Source organism: Crocodylus siamensis, chromosome 3 (genome assembly GCF_052110815.1).
Source record: "Crocodylus siamensis isolate JL-2025a chromosome 3, ASM5211081v1, whole genome shotgun sequence".
NCBI classification, from domain to species: Eukaryota; Metazoa; Chordata; order Crocodylia; family Crocodylidae; genus Crocodylus; species Crocodylus siamensis.
This window is the reverse complement of record NC_143397.1, coordinates 120,156,217-120,183,250: the sequence shown is the minus strand read 5'-3', so window position 1 is coordinate 120,183,250 and position 27,034 is coordinate 120,156,217. Positions and strand designations below refer to the sequence as shown.

Genomic DNA, 27,034 nt, shown 5'->3' with positions numbered 1-27,034 from the left:
AATGGCCAGTGGCTCTGCAATCACATACAGCTACTTCCGCATCACCCTCAGTTGCATTGCTTCTGACTCCATGAACTTGTACACATCCAACTTTTCTAAATAGTTCCTAACCTGTTCTTTTGCCAGTTGGCTCTTCCCTCCCTCCCCAAATTGTGCTGCCAGATTCTGTAGTCTGGTGGCTGAACTTGCCAGTGAAGACTAAGGAAAAAAAGGCATAAAGGACTTCAGCCTTTTCCACATCATCTATCACTAAATTGCTTCCACCATTCAGTAGGGGACCCACACTTTCCCTGATCTTCCTCTTGTTGCTAACATACTCGTAGAAACCTATCTTGTTATCCTTCACGTTGCTTGCTAGTTGCAACTTCAAGTGCACTTTGACCTTCCTGATTTCATCCCTGCATGCCCGATAAGAATGCTCTTATACTTCTTCTTAGTTGTTTGTTCAGGTTTTCACTTCTTGTAAGCTTCCTTTTTGTGTTTTTCCTAACTGAAGAGTTCCCTGCTAAGTCAAGCTGGTTTTCTGCCATACTTGCTAGTCTTCCTGTACATCAGGATGGTTCATTCCTGTACCTTCAGGTTTCTTTAAAGTACAACCAGCTGCCCTGGACTCCTTTCCCCGTCAGACTGGCCTCCTAGGAAATCCTGCCCATCATTTCCCTGAGTGAGTGGAAGTCTGCTTTTCTGAAGTCTAGGGTCTTTACTCTCCTCCTTTCCTTCTACTTCAGATGCTTCAGACCAGGTTTGCTTGGAGCTGCATGGGGTAAGACTCCCCAGCTTCCTATCTCTTTTCTTTTCTAACTCCCACCTGTCTAAAGGTCTCTTCCTTCTGTTTATCTCCCTTTCTGATTTTTTTTCTTGCATTTTCACAGTGTTTTTTCTTCTTTTTTTCTGTTCTCTGTTCCCTCCCTCTCTACTTCCAGTTTCTTTGCCTGTGAGTTGCATTTGTCTACTTTACAGCTTTTTCTTTTTACTGTTTCTTCTTCTCTCTTCCTTTCTTTTTTCCTGCCTGCCACAGGGTGTTATTTTTTTTATCTTTTTCCTGTCGAGGGGTGCTCTTAATTCCCCCTTTTTCTCTTTTTCTGTTCTTTTTTGTTTTGTTTCCCTAACCCCCATAAACCCCCATAAGTCCCCACTCCATCTCTTTTTCACTCTTCCTTTCTCCCCTCTGGGCATTCACACCCCTTCCTTTTTGCTTTTTATAGTCCCATTCCCAGACACTTATCTCTGTACTTAATATATATAGTTAATTGTGATGGTGGACCTTGCCTCTCTGTATTCTTTTATAATCTCCCAAAGAGCTGTAAGTACCCCGACTTTCCTGCCTGCCACGTCTTGGACGTTATTATAATATGTTCTGATTTATGAAGACACTTGTAGGGAGGGTTGTTTTATATATATTTGTTGTTTTATTTTGCTCTTTGGGTGCCTCTATTAGGAATCCCGGTATTACAGAGGAAAACTTCACTCAATTGTTCCCACACACTCGCCGATATATATATTCACAATCAGATGCAGATTAACACTTGTCTTTATCTTTATTCTTTATAACACCATACAAACTTTCATTATCTTTAAACAGAAGTGGTCCTTTTCTTTTCTTTTTAACAATTATATCAACTTTGCAGTTCTATCTACATACTGTTCTTATTTAACCTTTATCAGTTTGGTTGGACTGAACTTGGTGTTAATAAACAAAGTCCCTTTAACTCTGGTTTGTCCATTTATTTCCTTTTTTTTTTTTTTTTTAGAGCAGGCTTTTTTCTTCAAGCCTTGTTATTTCTCTCTCCTTACTTTTGCTATCCTGAGACTGTACCTTTCATCTGGTGCCTGAAGCCTTGAATCCTTGTGGTCAGCACTCAGTTGTTTTCACGAAGCTTGTGGAAGTGAGTCAATTCACTCTTCTCTTTTTGTTTGTTTGTTTACTTTCCAGCGCGACTGCCAGTCACGTCTCCGGTGCCTCTTCAGGGATCTGCCCCTCTTTCTCAGAGCTCTGCTCTCTCCAGCGGTGAGAAAAATCCTGAGGTAAGTGTCTTATCTCCTGGAGATCTTCTTTCTCCCTCACTTTCTCCTTCAGACGCTTTTTCTTTCTTCTCCCTTTCTGAGACTTCCTTCTCCTCCTTCTTTTTTTTCCCAGAGCTTCTATCCGAATAGGGTAATAGCTCCAGAAGCAGCATTCTCCGGCTCTTTTTGCCACGTTACTGTTTACTCTTTTACATTAATATGTAATTAAATAATTCCTAACAGGAATGACCACTCCTACACTCAGGGGCTGGCATGGGGATGCCTCTCAAAACCCGGCCCTTAACCATGGCTGGAGGGTTCATACCCCTCCCTATGTCAGGGTCGAGGTCTGAGTAGGTGCCCTAGCTGATCTTCTGGGATGGTGTAATTATCTGTGCAATCACTATTAGTTGCGCGATTAAACATAACAGTTGCACTTGATCACAATTTTAAATGCACAGCTAAAAACTCAAAAGTATGCAGAGAAAAAGTCAAAATTATGTAAATATGAGCAGCACTCAGCAGATGTGAACAGGTGTAAATTATGAGCAGCACTCAGCATGGAGCAGAAGGGGCAGAGGGAGAGGGAAGGGTTGGGAGGAGATATATCGAGGCCACTATGGTGAGGGAGGGAGTGTGGCAGGGACAGGGGCTAGGGTGAATGGGGCCCCAGGGCCAGATGGGTTGAGGGATGGAGCCATGGACTGCTCATCCTAGGGCATGGGGGTGGTGCAGCTCCCCATCACTGTGTGCACCCCCAGAGGAGAAATGGGGTGCATGTGCCCCCATGGATTTGTGCATGGGTCAGAGGCAGGCTGCCTGCTGTGGGCTGGGGCTCTTTATCCTGTTGCCTTTGCCCCAGGAGCTATGCGCTGGCTATGCTGTGTGTCCCCTGCCTGCCCAGCAGCAGGAGGTACAACATGGCATCACATGGCTGCCAGGGCAAAGGCAGTAGGGCAAAAAGCCCCAGCCCACAGTGGGCAGCCCACCTCTGCCCTATGCACAAATCCAGGAAGCACTTGCCCCCCATGCCTCCCTTGAGGGCAGTGAACAGTGGCAGGGAGCTGCACCTCCCCCTGTGGCCCTGGATGAGCTGCCTGAAGCTCCATCCCATAACCCACCCAGCCCTGGGGCTCCATTCACCCCAGCCCTTGCCCCTGTCCCTGCACTACTCCCTCCCTTACTAGTGGGGCTTTGATCTCCCCCACACTCCTTCCCTCTAACTCTTCCCCTCCACAGACTTACCTATTGAGTACTGGTCTACTTGCCACTGAGCTGTGTTCCTGGCCATGTGCATGCTATGGCTGCTTCTGTGTGTGTATTTGTGTGTCTATCTGTCTCTGTGCACCCTGCTCCCCCATCCTGCTGCAGCAGCCTGGAGCCCACACCTGGGCTGCCCTGCAGCTCCTCTGTACTGCCATAACTGTCCCACTGCATAGACCAGAGGCGGCCCAGAGGTGGCATTGATGGCGGCAAAGCAGATTCTGGGTGGGAGCTCCAAAATCATGTGCACAGTTAACACATTAAAAAAATTAATGCAAAAAACAATTAATGAATTCATCATGCACATTAACAGTGATTAATTGACAACCTTAGTTCTTGTATTTATCTTCTATACTTGGAGGGATTTTTTTACATATAGGGTACAGTCATGGTACATAGTCAAACTTTTCTTGCAGCAAGCAGTAGAAATTTACTTTTTTAAAGAGTGAAATATAAGATTCTCAGCTCTTTTGGCAAGATTTGAGATGTTGGGGCTTTGAGAAATATATCAAAATATAGATTAGTATTAGGCTATGCAAACCAAACAGCCCATTGGACTAGTGTGGTTAAGACACACCAGCTGCACACAAAAAATTGATGAGGTCAGTAACACATCCTAATACTGGCCTAAGTAGCAAGACAGGGTCACCTTTGAACTGAGTCTACAGCCAGACTTGAATTCTTACCCCCAGAACCATAATAAGACACCATAAGTGCTATGGCACCTCATTCATAGTTATTGTGAGATTTGAGACCAAATGACATGAGTTGTCAACATCTGATATGGTGAAATAAATGGAAAAATCCAGATTCCTAGGGGTAATTCATTCTTTGTATCCTACAGCTCTGTTTAGGGCTCACCACACTGATAACACATTAGCCCAGCAGTGACATTTGAGAGGTAATGCTTCAAGCAAACACAACAGTTTAAACTATACCTGGCTGACTAAAAGTCTGAGGGGCACTTCCATGCCCTCCAGTTTCCTCTTGAAGCTCTACTTTTCCTTACTGGGATTCTGGAATTGTACTTTACTGAAATAAGCCTTGTCCCCATCACCCATACTATCTTCACATGCTCCATACTGATATAGAATATTTCCATAGGTGTGTACAAGCCACCTACACCACACTGTGATTCAGATTTGCAGCTGTGAGTGTCTACATTCTGCATCCAGCCCTGAACAGCCACAAATTGGTAGTCAAGCCTAGACCACATTTTATGACATTGAGCCACTCAGCACAGGAATGGCTGCATTGTCATCAGGCCCACAATTCATGCACACTCTGTCTGGCCTACTTTTCAATGTCTGTGGGAACGATAGGAAGAGCATCAGTCTGAGTGTGAATGATCTGTATAGCATGACATTGGTGTTTTCAGAGAGAGTAGTAGCCTGGGAATAAACTTGCATCTTTGCCAAGAGTGTAGCCAACCTCTTCCAGAGCTGCACCAGAACAAGGCTATGGGACACTGACACTGTGGTGTCTGCAGCCACTATCTCCTATACTGTCTTTGAAAGCAGTGCACTTACATCACTATCTGCAGGGCATCCACTTGAATCCATTAAACCATATGCATGTCCTGAAACGTGCTAGGATCCCTAATGTGAAGCCACACTATAACAAGGTTTGCCCAAGATACAGGTTGCACTAGGGCTACCTCTTGCCTATGAGGTAGGTAAATGCAGAAGCAGCAACTGCAAGATGGCTTTCCGGGTTTGCTCAGTGAGCCAACTCTCTGAACCAGAAACTTCACAGAGACTGAGGGAAGGACTCCTTCCTGAACAATTTGCAGTAAGCACTGCAACAAAGAGCCTGTTTTCTGTCACAAACTGTGGGGCTTTATCCGTGGCATGCCTTCTTTTGTAGACATACACAACATAACCCATCTTGGAAATGGCCAGGCTGCTGGACTCCCAGTGACTGCTTGCTGCTGCCTCTGTTAGACAAGGGACTAGCAAGTCTTTTTGTACAGCAACTAGTTCTGCCACATACTTCTAAGCCAGTTTACATCTGTCATTTTGGAGGATACCCTGAGAGAACCAGGACGTTCCAGGAGGTTTTCTGATAGGAAAGGGTGCTAAGGAGTCCAGCCAGGGGGAGGTGGACTTGGCGAGGATTATCAGTGTCAGGTGGGAGAGGTCTGTGCCTGAATATATATGCCTGTTCATGATGGCTACTACTTAACTTCCAGGATGCTTTACAGCACTGAGACCAGGCCCAGTGAAGAGAAGAGAAGTTGACCTTCACCATACAAAGAGTCAGATGAAGGGAGAGATCCCCCCAGCCCTTGCAAACCCAGCAGGAAATGACAAGAGCAGAACACAAGGTGCTGAGCTTGTATTTTTTCAACAAAAACATAAAAGTTCAGCACCCTGGTGGTGAGTTTCCTTAGGTTAATTTCTTCTGATTTCTGCTCTTACCACTTTCTGCTGGATTCCACTGAAGGAGAGATTAAGAAGTTTAGAAAAGTATAGGTAGGAAAGCAAATGTGAACTAACAAGGGCATATAAAAGAATGAATAATTCAAGAGAAGATGAATTAATTGTTTCATAAGAAAAGAAAATAGAGGCAATATTGAAAGAAAAAAGTAAAATTGTGTTAGGAAATACACTATGTAAAATTAACTCATTACATTCACGATATTACAAGCCTAAGTAAATGATTTATTAATATTAAATTACCTTTAATTATCAAAAATCTGTAAGTTAAGAATGATCTCAAATACTGTATTAGTGAGAACAAAAAATACAAGAAATAACAATGCTTCTGGACATACATAATCACCGTCTTGGGGCAGAAAGTAAGAAAAAATATATATCTTGTTATACCTGGGTACAACCTGGGGGTTTTATGGCTTTCTCTGATGCACTGAACATGAAACACTACTGGAAGTAGAGTGTACACTAAGTGGACTTTGAGTGTTCAAACATGGCAATTTCAATGTGCTGATGTACATTTCAATGAAATTTGATAAGCATATGCAGACACTACATGTGTACAGTAGCACAAATACCAAAATACCTAGTCACATTAAATAAACCCCATAACGTTCCCACAGAAATGGAATTGTAACAGCTCTGCTATAAAATCTATACTTTTTAAAACATTCATCTTCTTTGTTAATGAGATTTTTATCATTTGCAAAGCTTCCCAAGACTGCAAAACTGTGACTGTGCCTTAAGTAGAAATCATTCCAAGCTGATACAAAGAGATATGTTTATGATAATCTCAAATTATGGAGTACCTGCTATACATATACCTGACCCCCAGTAATGATGATGATGGGGATGTAACTCCTATAGTCTCTGCAGAAGTGAAATACTGGAAGCCATGCATTTGGCAACCAACATTTGAGATCTCATTCATATGTTCAGACAACATCTAGCACTACTCATATTTTGAAACCAATCCTAAAATTCTTAGTGTTATTTTTTAACAGGACCACTAGTGCTGAACATTTTACTATTTCACCTCTAAAGTTACTGGACCATGTCATACTAAGAGCAATCAATACTGGTTAATAGGCCAGATCTGTGTTATTAGTATTCTTTACAACCTTGACATACTTCATTTTATGTACAGATTGCCTATGAAAACTTGGGCTTATATCTTGTCTAGACAATGCCTTACATGGCCATTCAAATTAATAATGTGCCAGAATTATCCTATGCTTAATGCAGCTGTGCTCTGTATTGACTCTGAAAATTAAATTTACTCCACAGTGCTATTGACAGCTGGGTCTCAAGCATATTTAATGGATTTGAATGGAGTTGGGCTATAGCTCATGCCTTCAAGCAAAATGTTGATAGCTAATAATTTTCATTAAAAGTGAGAGAACACTTTATCTATAGACATTTTATTTCTCAGTATGTGAAAGCACCTTAAAAAGAAGCTTAAGATCATCCTTTAGTTTATCCAGAATACCAGGCTGAATTAAGAGAAATCAGAAACAGTCCATTCCATTTAAACAAGAACGTTTGGGTTATCAACAAAGTACCTGCAAATAGACAGTTTGGAAATTCCATTTTTGTTTAAAAGACATTTAGTTCCAAGAAAGCAGACATTGTCGTTTGAATTTGATCAGAACATAATGAAAAATCTCATACATCATATATGTATTGACAGTCCTGGAAATTGAATTGCTTTATTTATTGACAGAATAGATACAGCACGGACACTGTAAGTTTCTTTTCATCATTGAGCCAGCATTCTTCAGCTGTGAGTAGAAAAGAACACCTCTTCTGGTGAGAAAATACTTTATTCTGCGTGCTCATTTCCTTTTTTTGGACTTTACTAAAATTGCCAACAGGGGTGCCAGCTAAGTGTCAATAATGCTGGTCACCTTTCTGTTTCAGAATTTGCTCATAAGGATATGGAGGAAAAAGTAAGAAGTCAAAGGTTACATATCCGCTTACCGTGAATCCCCTTGGTGAACTGATTCAGCCAATAAATTGATGAGGCAACCATTTCTTGGTCATTTTTTTAAAAAGTATCAGTCTTCATTACTTGGATTCCTGTGGCTGCAATATACACACACACACAACACACACACAAACACACACACAAACATACTTATGGATATGTGTGTGTGTGTGTGTGTGTGTGTGTGTGTGTAGAGTTGACTGCAGCTGGTATAGTGGAACCAAAATTGTGGTTACGTATGAGTACTGACATGGAATATCACATCTCCATAGCAGAACTATAGAGGAAATAGCAGTGATCACTCTAGCTGAGGTAATAAGGTTTCATTCTATGTTCCATTCCTTGTAGTAAAGTGTTGTAAGTTCTTGAAAATTTCACTTTTGAGACTGAAAATTTTGGGTTTGCCCAGCTATGAATCTTTTTTTCTTGTAGAGAAACACTTCAACTATTTCTGTGCATAAGAAAACTTTAAAACTTATACTTTTTCTTCTTTAAAAATGATAGAAGCTGGTTTTATTTCTGGGTTCATAAGTGAACAGAACAGATGATGAAAGTGAGCAGCTCCTCCCATCTTTCCCCAGAATTGCAGAGTGGCCATGGATCTGGATCTTTTGACTTCCTAGCCACCACTCCTGATAACAGCTACTAACCAAGGATTTATTCAGTGTTCGTTTTGAAACTGGCCTCCTGGGCAGCCATATGAAGGTGGTGTATGGGAGATCTGTGGGGCCAGGAGGAAAAAAGCAAGTCAGGACTGTGTGACTAAGTGAGGTGGCTCCTGGTCTGAAATGCAGGGTGGCCACGGTTTTAGCTGGGGTCCTTGCTCCCAGTAAAAAAGAAGCTTTGCCTTCCTTGTCATTCATCTGTTTTTTTCCAGTAAATAAATTAATGGTTAAGCTTCAGCGAGAACACCAAAGGAAAGTGTGAACAATGGCTGATGTGTAAAATGGTGATTAGGACACTGTGCTGGAAAATGAAAGCAACTGTGCTTCAGACCCTTCCTGGGGCCCTGGAGCTAGGGACCTCTGGCCCCAGATGAGTACTCTAGACCTTGAGCTATAGGGGCAGAAGAGTGATGGGGACAGAAGCAGCTTTTTCTGTTCCTGAGTAAGTCCAGTAGGCATGGAATTTATCCACCTCCTTACTTCAGTCACTCTTAGTCACCCTGTCACCCATAGTTACCCCAAGTTTAGTTTTGCACAGGATTTGTCATTTGCCTATAAAATTCACAATTGAAGAAAGGTTGCACTATTCTTGAGGACATGCTGAAAAGATTTTGAAATATACAGATATGCTGAGATAAGGGTGCTGCTGAAACCCTTGTCTCAGACTCACTGAATTGACAAATAATTCATCTCCCATTGGAGTCAGTCAAAATATTTCAATGACAGTTGGATCCAGATGGTAATTAGATGCAAAGGGGCAGTGTTTCTGCACACCATGTAAAGCTTCCAGATTGTCTGACCAATCCATTTTAAGAGCTTCCAACTGATACAACTGATAGCAGCAGAGGTGCTCCTTCGTTCTCAAATACAGGTCACAGGCACGGACCACTGAAAACTGCTTTTCAGTTTTCTACTACCTACCTCTTTTTTGATTAAAGAACATAGCAAATTTCATGCAAAAATCCACATTAAGTGAATGGTTAGGTTGAACACATGAGAAATGAATGTTCAAGATATAGAAAAAATAAGAATGTGCGTGCAATTGCAATCCTGTTTTTTGGTCCCTTTGTGAATATATTTCTAAAATATATAATATATTTATGAAATGATATAATCATATCATTCTATTTTCAGCAAATATTGGATACTTGTGCCTGTGTACCACATTGATGGGCTTCAGATATATGAATACCACATATGTAGGTATTCATCTAAGGTGGGAAGGGAGATTTGTCACATCTTACAGCACTATATATTGGTAGCATTGTGTGTACTAGACAAGGAGAGTCCATGTAAGCTTTTATTTGGAATGATAACAATAACATGAATATGTTTACAGTGTATTACAAATTTAATATATAGAACAATGGAACAAAGTCCATTAATGGCAGGGCCTATAATTAAGCTTCTTAGAAAAGTTCTCAGAAAGAAAGGAAGATCTTACAAATTGGTGTATATTCGTGCATGCTAATAGAGGAAAATATACAGTATGCTGTAGTCTCATTTGAGATGTTTTATGAAACAGTGTAATTGGGGGCTGTGTTGTAATCCATATATCCCAGGATGTATAGCTGAGGCTACACGGGCAACTGTAATTTTGTTATTTCATGGGTTTAGTGGTCTTATCTTACAAAGGAAGTGTTCTCTTGACATGGTATTGTACCATGTTCTTATGTGGAAATATCTGCCCTGAGGACAAGAAACACAAGGCAGCTCAAGCTGTAGTTCCAGTGAGGTATCACTTTTGTGGATGCAAGTTGATTGGTACTGTTGCATGAAGCAATTCCCTCTCCAGCTCTTTCCTAGAACCTACAAGAAGGTGGCTGGGCCATCCTTCTTTACTGAATTATACAGGTAGATGGGATGTGCAATGTGCTTTCTTCCTTCTCAGATTTCTCCGGAACTGGTCTGGCAGCCTGAATAGGTCCCCAGGGGCTTTCCACATGGAGATCAAGAGGACAGGATCGGGCAGGCCCTTCTTCTTTTGTACTAACTCACATTACTCCTTGCCTGAAATGTATAATATTTCTCTTTTTGAGTAAACCAGGAAACAGCTCCAGTGAATCTTGCAAAAAATGAGAAATCATTCCACCCATAAAGATAAAAGTGAATAGCTTTCAGCAATCAAGATTAAACAATATTTGGACAATATATTCATATTTTGACAAAATGTTAATAATACTAATGGTGCCTCTTGGTGCCAAAAGTTTCTTTTCCTATGACTCCAAGCAAATAAAAGAACAAACATTTTTTTTTCAGTAAAACTGTCATAACTGTCCAAATTATTCAGCTACAGTCTCTCATTCTTAAGATCCAGGAAGTTCCAGCAAGTCTTCATAAGCACAGCTGTGGAAGAAAATCACCATTTTTCCTCTTCATGCATTTTGTTTTAAAAACACATCAAATCTTTCAAAAGCAAGGTCCCTTGAATCTTGCTGCTGCTAATGATGGACGAGATATACCATGTAAAAGTGAAAACATGTCCCAGAGGGGTCTTTTAATGGTATCTTTCCCCAGAATGTCAGCAATTTTCTTTCTTCTTTTCTTCTTTTCTTTTCCTTTTCTTTACTTTTCTTGAAGAAAAAAAAAAAGAGGATGAGGTGACACACATTCTGTTCACACGCTTGACTGTTAAAGGACCCGAGGGCATAACTATCTGATGTGAAATGCTCCTAGCTTATTTTCAGTATATAAAGAATTGTGGATCTTCTGGTCTAAGTGATATAAAAATGAATAAAAACAGATGTAATATTCAACATTAAACCTCATTACCTTCTTTTTTTAATTATGGTAGCAACTCCATAGTGAAATTTACTTTGAGATTTGCTCTTAAAGCAAGGGTAGCATTCCATATATTTCATATTGAAATGGCAGGAATCTAGAGCTAGAACTTTAGCGTGGGTAACTTGACATAGTTAGAGCCTCTGAATGTTACACACTAACTCAACTGTGACAAGCACATTTTACATAATGCATTTGTTTTCAAACTGGAAGCGGTTAGAATTCTTTATGATAGCTGTCCTTGTTTTCACCTACCTGTTGCTAAAAAAATAGCAATTAGCAAAAAACAAAACAAAACAAAAATAACCCTCCAAAAAAACCTCCTTAACTGACACGCACTTTCAGATAATATTTATTAATCAACCATAAAAAAACAGCTAACATTTTTTCCTTAAGATAGCACAATGTATTCTAGTTCTGCTAAGACTAGTTGATAGAACTGTAATTTGTATAAAATACCACTATGGTCCAACCACAACTGATTCTTTCTCCTTATTTCTCCTTCACCCCTGCACATACAAATAGATATACACTAGCCCTGCCCAAAGGGCCATGTTCATTCAACGACATTATAGTATGTAATCCCCAATCCCAACAATTGCACCTCCTGCCATGCCAGATATACATGGCAAGATGCATGATTTGGGGATTAGGTTTCAGATTTTGATCTTGCTATTACAACTTGTCAGTGCAAGGAGGGCCTAAGATCATGATCCTAGACACCCTGTGCATTAGTAAGTTGAAAGCTGGGTGCCCGCAGCCTGATGTGAACCAGTGCATACCCAAGGCAAGGACCACCAATCAGTCGATTGTTGGTTCTAGTCTGGAGACTGCACTGGATCCCCATGCACTGGAATGTCAGAAAACCTTTGGTGCATCCCAGCTGCAAATGTGGTTTTTAAGGTCCCAGTGTACCAAGGCCCTAGGATCCAGGAGAGGTTCCCCAATCTCAGAGTCCCCAGGCACCAGGGATGCCAGTAAACTGCATGTGTAGTCAGGATGCACCACTGTTTTTAAAGCAAATTCAGACCCCAGGATCTTGAAACCTGTCCCCAAACCTAGGGTCCCCATGGCCAGAATGTGTCAAGTGCCGTGCTCCCTGGGAGCTGTAAAGCAGGACAGTCAACCTGCTGAGTCATTTAGGGTGCATCTACATGAGACATTTATTGCGGAGCTGACTAATTAGCTCAACAGTAAAACCTTATCATCTACATGTACGATGGCATTAGGATGGAGTTCAATAATTAACTAATTAACTCTGTCACAGTATAGTATCTGCCAGACACAAGTAACATCCTAAGGTGGAGTTATTTACTCTGCCACAACACACATATAGATGCTGACTGGGTTGGCTGGGGGACAAGGGTGCAGGGGGTAGCCTCATGCAGGGCTGCACCACACAGCTGTCAACCTGCCAATCCTGGAGAGCTGTCAATCAAGTTCTGCCATGCATCTGGCTTCAGGGTGCATGGTGAGGACCCTGTCTTACCTTACCTCCAATTTAAGGTGTGACATTTTGTGGATCTTACAGACACAGTCTGTTCTTCTAAAAGGAAAACAACCAAATAGAGATTGTTGAACTATGAAAAATAATAAATAATTCATATGCACACAAGATAAGGGGCAGATTCCAGTATGTTATAGGGTCCTCAAAAGCAGCTGATTCAGTATGTAACAGTAATCCCTGAGTAACAGGGGATTTGATCCTAGAGACTAGGACACATGTGAATAGGCTTGGATTTTTAAATGAAGCAGCACACATGTGTAGATCCTTTTAAATCCTCCTGAAAAATTAGGTATATTGTTGATAATTTTACCTGAATTATTTCACAACCAGCAGATGGATTTTATTTGCGTAACAGTTCCCAAGGGAGTTTTGATATAACGCCTTGATGAACAAATTATAGAACTAATCATGTCCTTAAACAGATATTTGTAAATAAAATAAAAGAGCTACAATAAGTTAAGTATAAAAGGTCAGTCAGCATGTACAATAGCAAAACAATTTAATTTTAAATATATTATTTTGCTTTAATTAATTAGTATGTGAACTGAGACTTAACTCATAATGTTGTTACAGAAGAATACTTATCTTTGTCCTCTCCTTTAAGGAAAAACTGCAAAGAAACCCTACTTCCTACCCAAATTAAATTATTTACCATGAAAAAACAAAGGAGTTGCCTGTACCAGGTTTGGTGCCAGTTTTATAATGCAGGGAGAATATTATATGGACTACTTTAAAGGTATCACTTCTGTAACACAAAGCGGTCTTAGAAGACTAGAGAATCTGCATTTACATGCTTCTTTGGAGTTTTAGATACAGGATTCAGTGACAATGCAAAGGCCAGATCCTCAAAGATCACCAAATCATTCAGAATTGAGCCCCTAAATAGTTGTGAGGATCTGGGCGTTGGGTGCTTTTGAAAATCTACAAATCTGCACTCTGGCTACAAACAGAAATTACACACAAGCGACTGAAAACTGGTTTAAATTTATAACACAACAGAAGTTCAGTGTACATAAATCACTTTCAAAATGGCTGAAACCACTTTAAGATAAATCTGGATGGATGTAGTATCAGACTTAACTGATTTAGTTTAAACTGGTTTATTGAACTTCTGTCCCAGATCCCCTCCAGCTTCACATTAACTCAAAGTCTCCCAGCATCCCAGGATGCTTTGCATCTCCTCTGCAACACCACCCGCCTTCCCCCAGGGTGGGCAGGCTAGCCTTGGCCCAAGCTGTCTGCTCCAACTGAATAGGAAGGCATGTTTTAGCACCCACTGGTGTCTGCCCTGTGCCACTGCAGTCATGTAGCTGAAATTCCAAAAGCAAAAGTGAATGTCTGTTCATTTGCTTACTGGTTCAATCTATGCAGGTTAGACTAACCTACAATGATTGAATTGATTCAGCCTCAGGCTTTTTGACTGTCTGTAGTTAGCCCTTAAGGCTGAATTTAGACATGCAGGCATGTATGGTTTCTGGTGCTGAAAACCTCTTTGCAGCATCAGAACTGCATAAGTTACATCTTAACCAGTGCATAGTGCTGCTAATTTGCAGCGCAGGGGGGCCAATTCACAACTGGGATTTTCTGGCTCCCAAAAAAAATACCTGGAAAAAAGCAGCACAAACCACGCCAAGATGATGACAAATACAGGGCTGGCAACCAGGGCTGCTCATTCTCCAATCTCTGTGCTCTGTGGATCCCCCACGCTGAAGCACCCTGTGCCCCAGGCAGCCTCTCCCTGCTGGCTGGGGTTCAAGGTGCCTCAAGACAGGGGAGCAGGCAGCTTTGGGCTGGCTGCTCCCCTGTCTCCATGTGCCTCAGCCTGTGTGCTGCACTGTGGAGACCCCATCCAGAGACATGTGGAGCCTCCACTCTGAGGCACCCTGCACCCCAGCCAACTGCAGGGCCTGCTTCCTAGTCTAGGGGCACACTGTGCCCCAGCCAGCTACTCCATGGCTGGCTGGGATGCAGTGTGCTTCAGCACAGGGCCTCCACATGCCTCAGTGCAGGGGCTCTGCAGTGGTGCCGCTGTTATGAGGCATGAGGATACAGGGAAATGGCCAGCCCAAGGCTTCCTGTTCCTCCATCTCAATGCACACTGCACCCCAGCCAGCCAGGGAGAAGCTGGCTGGGGTGCAGGATGGCTCAGCATGGCAGCTCCACAGCTCACAGATGTCTCATCTCCACATGCCACTCTCCAGCTGGGAAGGACACAGGGTGTCTCAGTGCAGGGGATAGCTACCCCTACTAAGGCACCCTGTGCTCCCACAAGCCCCCACCCTGCATCACATGAAGCAGTGGGATGATGTGTCCTGCTGCAAAGCACACAGGCAGGGGCAGGCACTGCAGCACAAAGTAGAGGCACAAATTTGTGCAGCTACTATTTGTGCTGCTGCAAAGGCACATCCCTGCTTGTGTGGATGCAGACTAGGAACCTAAATCCCTTTGAAAATCTGTCGCAGTGTTGTAGTATTGCTGTAGCCATGATAGTCCATGGAATATGAAAGAGGGTTTATTTGGTAATATCTGTATTGGACCAACTGTATAGTTGGCAGAGATGTTAAACAAACTTTTGGCCATGAAATTTCCTTCTTCAGGTCTGAGAAAGAATGAAATAAAGCCTAAATTTAAACACCAGCGAAAACAATTATTTTTGTTTAACTGTGGGTGCATCTACATGTGCAGTTAATTTGAAGCAATAAACTACAGAGCAGTTTGAGCCACAGTAAACTGAACCTGAGTGTAGCATCTACATGTAAACCCAGGACAGCAGCAATTTGAGCTGGGGCACAGAGGGTCAGCCTCAGGCTACAGGTGGCAGTATCAGGCAGCAGAGGGGATGGCTGGGGCATGATGGTGCTGAAAGTGCAGAGCCATGTGACTAGGAGGCAGGCAGGAGTTTGGTCCCCTGCTGGATGGGCTGGCCATGTGAAATTTATGCCTGTGGTCAGCGTCTACACGTGTGTTTAATGGCAGTTGATTACCCCACTATAAGACAGTACTGTTCCTAACAATACTATCTTATGACAATGTAAATTAGTTTACTGCAATTTAATAGCATTGCACCTGTAGACAGTGATCCTTTACTGAATAGCTAATTAATCTACTGCCCAGTTAAATGTAAATATAGACATTATCCTGTATCATGTAAATGAAGTACAATAAGTGGGAGGGGGGGTTGCTTTATAGTATGTTCATGTGGGGTATGTGGGTAACTCATTCAAAGATGCTTTCTATGCAATTCTTGCTTTAAAAAAATCAGGTCTGTTGCCACTACTTTGAATGATACCAAGAAAAAGAAAGTTACAAAGCCATATTCTAGAATACCTTGAGATGTAGGATGAGATTTACTTTCCATAAACCAGTGAAAATCAGGAGCAGTTAGTGCTCCTCACGGCCTCCAAAGATTTGGCCTGAAAAATATGCTGAGTTCTCTATTCTCTCGCCCTACAGCTGCAGAGGGCCCTACAGTCTGCCAGGACATGGCCTCAGAGCCATTTTGAAGCACTTCTGCTCAGAGGGGGCTGCATACCTATACAATGCCAAAGTGTTCCAAGTCTGAAACACCTCATATTGGGAGTGAGATGTGATTTGTTTCAAAATAACATCTGTCCATACTCTGCATAACTTTATGCACCCAGGTAGTACTACTAACTGCCATGAGAATGTTCAGGTGCACAAGAATTATTTGCTGGACAGTGGCTTATTTTAAGAATATTGTTCCTTTTAATCTGCAGTTTTAACATTTTGAATAGCACCAGTGGGGGGTGGGGGTTGAAGTTACATATCTATTGTATTTTGCCATTACATCTGCTTTTGCCTTTTATCTTCTGAAGCTTGAAAGCAACAAAAGAACAGCTACGGGCAGAGAGAGAGTAAATAAGTGAGTACTGCTTTCTTCAACATGCTGTGAATAGATGGGGCATTAGACCAAAATGATAGATAAATGATTACTCTGTCTTGATTACTCCTGCTCTTTTGCAGGGTCCTCTTCTAAATGAGAGACATTAGTTTTAATTTATTTGACATAAATTCCAAGGCGTTTGGCCAAGAGTAGGGCAGAAGCTCCATGGATCTGTTCTTTACCTTTATTAGAAACCTCGTATGCAAAACAAGTTGATAAAGAATAAAATGGCCTTCCTATATATTTCTAGGGTCATCCCAACTTACAGAAATTCTCACTTCTAGTATTTTTCCATTTACAATAAAAACTGAAGTTACTTTTGCTGTGAGCTTCCCAGCAAATACAGAGGCTTAAAGACTGACAATATTATAAGCACTTAATCATACAGTACAGAAGAGTCTACTTCTTACTCCTGCATGATTTATTTCCTAACAGAATAACCTTTAGGAACAAGAAGCCTTTCATTTTTCTGTTGTGTTTCTGTGTTAATTAATTTTAAAGAAGAGTCAACATTTTATTTCAGCTGCCAGGTAAATTATTTGCCCTGCCGTAGGAAAATACGTCATTGTATTATGAACCACTCCAGCTATTGGCTATGTTCCTAACAGCCCCTGATGTTGGTAAATAATGACAGTGGTACTTAGTCATATGTATTTTAAGGTATTTTCAAACTTTTGGAATCCGTTTCTGATAAGTAAGGCTTATGCTCACCTATTACTTTCAGTAGAGATGCAGAGATGTAATCAAGAGCAGAATTTGGCCCTCAGTGTTGCTCACTGCTTTCTCATTAATCATTTTGGATGGTGGCTCCTAGAAATGGTTGGGGGGAGATAAACAGGTTTTTTTACTGTTCTTGGTTTACTGTTCTCATTATAAAATTTTCCTTTGGCCAGGGAAAAGTGCATGCAATTAAGAATGTAGTGGCACACTTCAAGAGTCTTATTGTTAGTGGATACTAGTGGATCCAAGAATAACATCTAAAGCCATTTCTATCTCTCATCCATGTGTTCTCCTTGTTGGTTTTTTAGTAATAACTCAGCCAAAGTATGTAATACATGTTAATCTGCTATTCTTCAAGAGGAAACCATCAAACTATTTTTTTCTTCAGTTAGAGTATTTTTATTGACCATTGGAAATAAATTTCTATTTCTTATGACTTTCAACCTATGCCCATGTTAAGACCATACATCACACCTCAGAATACTTTCAGAGTCAGAACTAAACCCTGCTGAGATATACTGGGCACTATAAAGTAACATGTGTGAAGAGAAAAACATCCCCAAACAGGATCACATCAGTAGTGACAAACAAGCCATTTTTTTCTGAGTATCCAACTAATAACTGTATCTTTAAAGGAAATAGTGGCAGGGAATATAACCAGGCTATGAGTATGAGATAAAGTTCTGACCAACTGCTTTTACATCAAAACCAGTTCAATTATTTCTAGACCTGTTTCAGAAAAACAGTAGAGCAAGTGAATAGACCCATCAAAGCCAATGTGGACCTAGTGTGTTTTCTCCAGGAGAAAAATACAATACATTCCCACTATTTGGCTTCAATCCTAAAAAGATATGTGTATATGTTCAACTTTAGGAACTATAGGCATATAAGACATTTACTGCATAGATGACTAATTACCTGCACAGTAAATGTCTCAGCATCTACATGTGCACCCTATTAGGCTGGAGTAAACTAACTTACTCTGCAGTAGCATAGTAATTCTAAATACAATTTAAAAACTCCACAGCAGTGCACATGTAGACACTGCTGGCCTCGCTGAGGCACAAGGGTTCTTCAGTGAGGGAGCTGCCTGATGGTTAACCCTGCTCTGATCACCCTTGTGTCCCAACCAGCCCCTCTGCAGCACATTGAGCCGGGGGAGAAGCCCTGGGCTGCCAGGCTGACCCCCAGAGTCCCCTGCCAGCTAGGTCTGCTCCACCCAGGCTCCACATGCTGCACCTGAATGAACTGCAGAGCTTATTGCATCACAGTTAATTGCTTCTGGGTGCACATTCAAGTGGCACACCCAGGAACAATTAACTCTGTAACAATAAGTTCCACAGTTTATTTATAAATGCACATGTAGATGTGACCTGTGAGTAGTTCACTGGAATCAATATAGGACCTTGTAGTACACTACAATTTAACAGTGAAAGAAGGTTTGAAAATTACCATATTTTCTTGCTTGTCGTGAACACCTCTCCCCTAAAAAACAGCTGGTGGAAATTGGGATGAGCATTGTATGCAAGGTAATACAGACCCCATGGTCCTGAGAATTTGGCAGCCAGGGAGCAGCAGCAGTGGTAAATAATGCTGCCACCACTCTCATCACCAGATTTCCAGAACTGTGGGGAGCCTCTGGGCTGAATGTCATGACCGTGCGCACCAGATAAGGCTGGTAGGCAGGGTCGGTATGTGGATGGACCCAGCATCTGGACCACACCTGGTTCACCAGATCAGGCTCTAACTCAGCACTTAGGGTTGAAACTAGTGTGCAGCCCCATACCCCATGCATTGGATTGGCCCATGGCCCCAGACCCAAAATATGGGGTCAAACCTTGTACATGGCCCCAGACCCAGTGTGTGATTCTAGACCCAACACACCAGAATGGGCAAACATGCCGGGTTATTTTATTGCCGGACCCAACATACAGGCTCAGGCCCAGAATGTAGCCCCAGACCCCATGCACAGGATTGGGGTATAGGTCCAGATCTGGTGCTCAGAGTCAAATTTATCACATGGCTCCAGATCCAGCACAAAACTGAGGACCCAGCATACCAGATCAGGCCAAAGTGCAGGATCCATCTGCAGCTAGACTCAACTCTCAGCTCCAGACCCTGTGTGTGGCTCTAGATGTGGTGGACAGGATCAGGACATATTCGCACACCTGGGATGCAGCACTGGACCTAGAGTCAGTGTTCCAGATTGAGAGGGCACTCCTCCGGTCCTATCCTGTGCACAGGGTTGGGATCAGACTCAGGAGCAGGCTCAACTCCTTAGCTGCTGTTTATTCAGTTATTGAGCACGGTAAGATCTTTTTTTCTTCACGCTGCCTTTTCAAAAAGAGACTACATATTATATTTGGGGGCATAATATATATATATGCAAGAAGATACAGTAACTTCACCTCCTAGGCTGTGTCCAGATATGTGTGGACTTTTGGTTCCCTGGGGACAACTAGCACACCTTGTGCCACTGCTGGTTGTCCCCAGGGAACACGTGTGCCACATGCCATCTGGCACATGGCAGTTTACCCCAGGTGGGGTAGGGGAGACTGAGGTCAGAAACTGTGCTGGCTCCAGCAGCCTTACCTGGTGTCCTGGGGGCCAGGAAAGCTGAAGCTGCGTCGCAGCTGCAGCTAGGAGTCTGGCCGGCAGACTGCCTTCACATGCACCGACCCGCTTTTTTTCTGCAGGGCTTTTTTTAATGTCCTGGGGTCAAACCCCCCCTGCACTGCAAGGTAGCAGTGGGGGACAAAGCCTGAATGTGCAGTGTGTGGTCTCGCAGAGGGGCCTGTGACACCACATACCCCACAGCCATGATGGTCTGCATGCAGCCCTAGTTTGGTATCTTTGAAGGGTATGGTAAAAGTAATCTGAACTGACTGTTGCATAGAAAAAAAACATGCAAAGAATAGAGTACTGTTAATCAAGAAATGAATAAGTTTGTCTGTTACCCATCCAAGTGCTTCTGGCATAATTCTCTGCAAGACTGAACTTTATTTATTCTGTGGCGGGGGGAGGTATTCATCTTGAATTCTGCATTACAACCTCATGCAGAAACCTTTTTTTTTTCTACTTACATAAAAGTTCATTTTATGCAAGCTTCCTATACAACTTCAAATGAACTCAGCATCAACTTCACAAAGAGCCAAATCTTTAATTTCTTCGGCACTCTGGATTCCATTGACTTGATTGGGAGTTTTGGTAACACAAGAAATGAAAAGCAATATGTTGTTTTAGATATAGGCAACTACCTGTGAGTCCAAAAAGGCAATTTACTATAAATATTAATGCAAACATGCTATCATTGACTTTTGCCAGAGATAATGATTTGAATTATATAAAACAATTGTTTAACAACCTTGTGCAATAGGAAGTGAGTAGGTTTTAAATCATATTATTGGATTAAATACCACATGATTTAAAGTCGCCTGAAGTGAAACCATAGTGATAGAAAAGAAGAGCTGAACTGATTGCCTTTAACGACTCCAAAGACTTTACACTTCAACCAAAACTGAAGAATACAGAAGAAACATTCATTTGATTCTTTGATGGAGAATCTCTTTAGAAATATGCCAAAATATTCACAATAAGAGGTATAATTAAGGAATCAGCCATTGCAAAGATATGTGTGCAATAACCAACAACAATGAAGTGCCTTGTTGAGGATTATATCTCATGTAATTCAAGAAAAACAACTGTAATTGTAAGTGAAGCTTATGGCATCATACCTCATATTTACACAGGTGTGATGTTATAACTTATCAGTCTGAAAGCCTCCTTTAATATAACAACAGTATAAAAATAACTTAAAACATTGCCAGAAGTAATTGGATGGTTAACAAACAAGCATATTCACCTGTTCATTGTTAGTTCTGTATTTCCTCCATATATACTTTAAGCTACATTCTAATCTGATTGCACACAGCAGTAGCATAACAAGGGCAAGCAAAGCTTGCTAGTTATGCCTCTGGCACACAGTACAATAATATGGATGTCATTTCCTTTTTACCCCAGCTCAAGATGGCACCGGATCACTAACATAGGAAGCCCTGCTGGAAGTTGCCCTCAGGGTTACTGCAAGACACATCAAAAGCACCCTATCATCTATGTCATGGATGATAGATTCCCAATGATCTATGCTGGAGGAGGGTAGGCTTGCTCACAATGCAAAGCAGTATCTCATTCCACAGGGCAGTATCCAGGATGTTCTACCCTGCCTACCCTGGGGCAGTGATAACTGCAGAATTCCATGGTGGAGAGCTGTTTCAAGGCCATCTCCCAAAAATGGAAAAAAGTCAAGGCCACAATAGACAGAGACAGGTTTCTCTGCCGAGACTGGTGGCTTGGCTTCCATCCACCATGGCAGATTTGGAAGTGGAGTTTACCCCCAGCCCTATCTTTGCTTATGAACATCCCACCATCATATTTCCAGCACTGCAGAGGGGCAGGTACCACTTTGACACATATCAGGCTTCACCTACCATGGTCAGAACAGACACAGACAAAAGGAAAGGCACAGGACACAGAGCAGCAGGCAGTCTTCATTCAGTTTAAATATCACCATGCCTCCAAGAATTGGCACAGGGTCTGTGTTCACCAGCCACACAGACTGACTATAGAACTACTCTCAGATAGGTTAGGTGGGGAGGGACTGTCATACCATGTGGGATGCTGGACAAACATTCTGTCTTTGGCACACAAACAATACAACTTTATTCTTCTCTTAGACTCAGATCCGTGCTGGCTATTCTTCCTACATGTAACAAGTTGTTAGGCAATTGCTCAGAGATAACAATTTCTCAGTTGGGTGCCCACAAAGGTAGGCCTGCTTAGATAGGAAGCCACTGACAGCTCCCCTGTCAGAATGATTCACCACATCTACATTCCTCCTTGGTATTAGGTGACTAATGGGAAGGCCAGCTCAGCACAGTAACTGGTGGTGAGTAAATCCTTAGCACAAGCCTCAACATCATGGACAGATCTAAGATTTTAAAGTGGGGTGAAGATGCTACATCATCATATATAACACAACATACATTTTTCTCCATATAAAAAGAAACTAGAAGCTTTACTAACATGCCAGGGGACTAGCATTATATTATTCAGTTTAAGATCAAAGCAAAACAAATATAATTTTATTAGAATGTGCATTAATTTGCTATATTCTATATTATGCATAAAAACACAACAAATTAAGCAAAATAAATCAAAAGATGTTTCTTCAGTTCTGTTGTCATTAGAATTTAATGTACATCTCTTTCATATTCATAAAACAAAGTCAAGCCTTCTTGAGCATCTTAACACTACATCCACTGCAGTGGAAGTTGTTTCCACACTTGAGTTCCATACTGGAGCTCAAGATAAAAACAGTCTGCAGAGCTGTGAAATAGGAGCTCCATTAAAAGGAGCAGCTAAACTAGAAGAAAGAATAGCTTAATTGGTGGAACATCAAGATCATTAAAAAAGGACTGAGGGTTCTATGAAATGAAACTAGAAGGAATCAGGTGTCATCTATACATGTGCTAAGGGGCTCTGAAAGTCACTTTAATTAAAGTGCCTGCAGTGTCACATGTATTCATCCTGCACTTCAAAACGCTGGCAGGGGCACTTCAAAATGGTGGCAGGGACAGGTGGAAGTGACCCATGCTGCCATTTTGAAACATGGGGGCACTGAATACATGTAACATAGAGGCTGCTGGAACATGACAATTAACATACTTCAACAAACTTGCAGCAGATTAATCGAGCTTCCTCTGACACATGTTAATTAGCACACATTGGAGAAGAGGTCCATCACATGTATAGGTGCCCAGGGAGTTTACAATGAGCCATGAAGTCAAGTGACTCCCTCTTTGCTGCCTGAGTAGAAATGCTTCTGCTACTGCCAGGCAGATGATTTTAAACTTTGGGTAGAATAGAAATCAAGGGAGTGGGGGGTAACTGCACCATTGCAACCAACCTGGATTTGCCTCTGCTCAACACCTCCTTGGGCACATGAATGATTTTGGAGCATAGAAATATGGCAGGTTTTCCAGTAGCAGCCTGGCTCACCGACTTAAGCCAGAAGGCTCAGAGCAATTCGTGGGGGCATTTCCCTCCTCCACCAAGCAGGAAAGGGAAGGAGAGAGGCTTTCTGCACCCTGACCTAGGGGTGAAGTGAAGAAGAGGACCTGAGGGGGAACTAACCCCTCAGGCTTTCCTACTGGTCTGCTCCCAATCTGAGGGCAAAGCCTTCTGAAGGAATAAAAAGACAGCACGCCCAGCACATGGGCAACTTTGACAAGGGACAACGAAGAGGGGCTGAGAAGAGCTGGTTGAGCTGACCAGCGGGGCAAAACAGTTGCCCCAGAAGCACGCTAATGACATCGTCACTGAATGGAGAGTGGCGAGTGGCTGTGTCCCTGCCCCACCGTGGAGGGAGCTGCGGCAATGGTGCACAGGACAGTGCATGGAAGGTCCGGGAGTAGATGGGACTTCAGCAGCTGCACAAGGCAGCACATGTCTCCAACCCCTGCATGAGGCACGAGCCAAGCCTCATTCAGTACAGGGACTGGTGCACAGGAGCTGGAGAGCCTGGTGCACAGGACAGTGCATGGAGGGTCCAGGACCTAATGAGACTGCAGCAGCTGCATGAGGCAGTGTGAGTCTCCAACCCTGCACGAGGCAGGAACAGGGCCATTGGTGCACAGAGAGGTGCAGAAGGCCATAAAGCGGATAAGACCTTGACACCTGCATGAGGCAGCGTGGGTCTCCAACCCTGCACAAGGCAGGAGCAGAGCCATCAGTGCACAGAGCGGTGCACAGGGCCATGGAGCAGATGAGACACTAAGGGCTGTCCTAGGCAGCTTGGGTCCCTTTCTCCCCCCATCACCTGCATGAGGTAGGTTCCCCTGTGGTGCACAAGGCGGTTCATGGGGCAGAGAGCAGCTAACAGGCTAGGGAGCTGCAAGAGGCAGATCAGGCCCTCCCACAGTGGCAGCATGGGTTGACCACCACAGTGAAGGGAGGGAGGAAACACCTTGATCCTACAATACACCACTGGAGATGAGCCAACCCATCAAGTGCAGAAGTCGTGAGTCACCTGGGGAAAGGGATTCCTACAGGGGATGTGGGCCCCTCCACACTACGAGTAGCTAAGGGGAAGCCCCTCACAGGATGGGACAATTCGCCCTGGGGTATATCAAGGGATCCAGGGCTCCTGTTTTTTTAAGGGGCTTCCCAGGTTAAGAACTCTACCAGCCGAGTATCTCCAGCAAAGGTATAGATGGCCTGCTTGGTGATGGGGTGCTCCACCTAGGCTGTTATTTCTGCCTTGGGCCCTGTTTGTTTTTTCTAAGTTGCTTGGATTTTGTTGTAGCCCTGTGCCTTTATTATAGTATTAGAAGAGAGTTTTGAGCTGTTTTGTATTTGTATTCACTGTATTGATTATTTGATGTATAGGTGTTTTATTTGATGTAACCTTAGTGTGTGTGTGTGTGTGTGTGTGTGTGTGTGTGTGTGTACACACACACATATTTTCCTATCAACATTAGGCATCTGTGTCATTAGTTTATATTGGTTATCACTGGGTATATATGTGTTGTATTTGATGTAACCTTTTTGTGAATGTTTAATTATTGAGCTGTTGCTGCCAGATATTTTTGTTATTGGTCCATTAGCTAACCTCTGTTTTATCATTTAGTGCCCCTTCCCCCTCAGGCCTGGAGGGCTCTGAATGAGAGGCAAGGGCTGCAGTCTAACTTGAAGGCCACAGGGAACTAGGCCTAGGCTTGAGTTCACAGTTAATTAGAGTTTTGTTTGGGTAAATCTGTAGATGATCTATATGTACATATAGATGCATGCAAGTTTGTGATTATAAGTTATATAGTATTTTATATTAAACCTGTATATGGTTAAGATTCACTGGGTGTCCTGGCTCTCTGCTCTGTAGGAAAAGGAGGTAAGCTGCATACAGCTAGGCAGCCACACCTTCCATAGCATACCTGCACCTGCTGACAACCCTTCAGTTGGAGAGGGGTTACCTTTCTGTGTACCACCCAGGTTACAGAAACACAGCCATTCAGATTTAGTTCTTCCATTTGCAGGCAACCATTTGTCAAAAAACGTGTACTAGAATGTCTATTCTGGTTCTTCTTGCACACCACCACAAAGCACCTTTTTAAAAAACAAGCACATACCACACAGTGTGCCACAGATAAGGAGCCTGAAGTGCCAGGAAATTAGTTGGATTATAATATGTACAGACAATTCTGGGAGGAAGACTACACTGAACACTACAAAGAAGAAAAAAAATTCCCACTAGGTCTCACCAATCTAACCTGAGATAAAACCTCCATCCTGACCCTGAATCTGGTGACTGATTTAACCTGAAGCCTGTAAGCCAATCATGCTACTAGGAGCCCTAGCACCCCCTACCTTTCATTCACTGGCTGTGGCTAATCTACAGTGATTCAGAGGAAGGCTGAAACACACAACAAAGGCTGAGGATAAAAAATACCAAAAGCTAAATGATGCCTTTATTGAGGTAAAGAATATTTTTTCCTGATCCCTACAGCATCTGGCAGAAGTGACAAAGTATTGGAGTCCTCAACGTTTCCCACATGTAGATCAAATTTCATTTCAATGCCTATAAGGGCAAACCAAATATGCACATATAGCACAATAGATTACTACACCAAAGACATCTTCCTGCTACCCATCTTTTCATACTGCCTGTTCCTCTACTTGTTAATTCTGTATCATTGCCTCTAGCTTATTTTTTTTCTAGAAGACCATTCAAAGAAATCACTCAACTGATTATTCTCACATTCTTTCTGCACTTTCTGAGAGAGAAAATATTTTCCTCCTTTCTGAGCAGTCCTTTTTTCCTGATTTCTAGTAAATTCTGTGCTTACCTTTAACACCCTGTTTATGATATTTCTTCAGCTAAGTGGGCCTGAATCCTTTCCGTACTGTTTCCCCTCTTATTTGGAATCCAAGCTCCAGGTAATTATGTGCACTTCTGGCTCAAAGTAATTCCATTGCATTTCTTCATTTGAGTCCTTGGGTTCCTTAATCCAATCAGCTTCTCTAAACAGTGTCCTTAGTTTTTCAAAGTTTGCTGTTCTGAAATCCAAAATCCTAATTGTAGTCCTGCCTTTGTCTATCCTGCAATTTAGGCTGAATTAACTCAATTAATGATTGCTTGATCCAAGGTCAGTTTCCTCAACCACCTCTCTTCACTGCTTACCAAAATCAAAATCTGAAACAGCTTTGTCTCCTATTGGTTCAGTGACCATTTAAAAGAGAAACTTCTTAGGTATCTCATCTAAGAATATTTTTCTTACCTCCATTAGTAGCATATACTGTCCATTCCATAGCAGGGAAGTTAAAGTCTAGCATAATTGCACAACATTCACTACCATTAAATTCTTCCATGGCCTAATACAGATCTCCATCTGTATCAAGTCAAACCCTGAGGGTCTTTAACAAATTCCCAATGCCATCCCTAAGAAGCATTGTCCCTTCCTAATGTAATTTTCGGCTAAGCAGATTCTTGCCATCACATTTCATTTCATTACAGTCTAACACTTGATTTAAAAGTGGAGCTTTTAACTAACCCTACCACCTCCTTTTGGTTTAGCATTCTGCTTAGCAGAGCAGAGCAAGAGTCCAGAGCAGGCCCAGAGCAAGAGTCCCAGGACACAGTAACTGGCATGGCCAGGGAAAGGCTGTCATAACCTGACAACCAAGTTTCTTAGACAAGGTGGTTGAGAAAATCAG

General features: G+C 42.3%; 1 long non-coding RNA gene across 3 annotated transcripts; it reads left to right on the top strand.

The window, feature by feature from the left end:
- The first annotated feature begins 677 nt into the window (after positions 1-677).
- LOC149868743 (uncharacterized) lies at positions 678-25,083 on the top strand. 3 transcript variants are annotated; one of them, XR_016441310.1, is made up of 5 exons: positions 678-763; positions 1,934-2,025; positions 7,426-7,511; positions 16,479-16,525; positions 21,287-25,083. It is a non-coding gene; the product is annotated as an uncharacterized LOC149868743 (long non-coding RNA). The 3 variants fall into 3 exon arrangements; XR_016441311.1 differs by lacking the exons at positions 16,479-16,525; positions 21,287-25,083 and adding an exon at positions 10,246-11,570; XR_016441309.1 differs by lacking the exons at positions 16,479-16,525; positions 21,287-25,083 and having other exon boundaries at positions 7,426-11,570.
- The last annotated feature ends 1,951 nt before the right edge of the window (positions 25,084-27,034 follow it).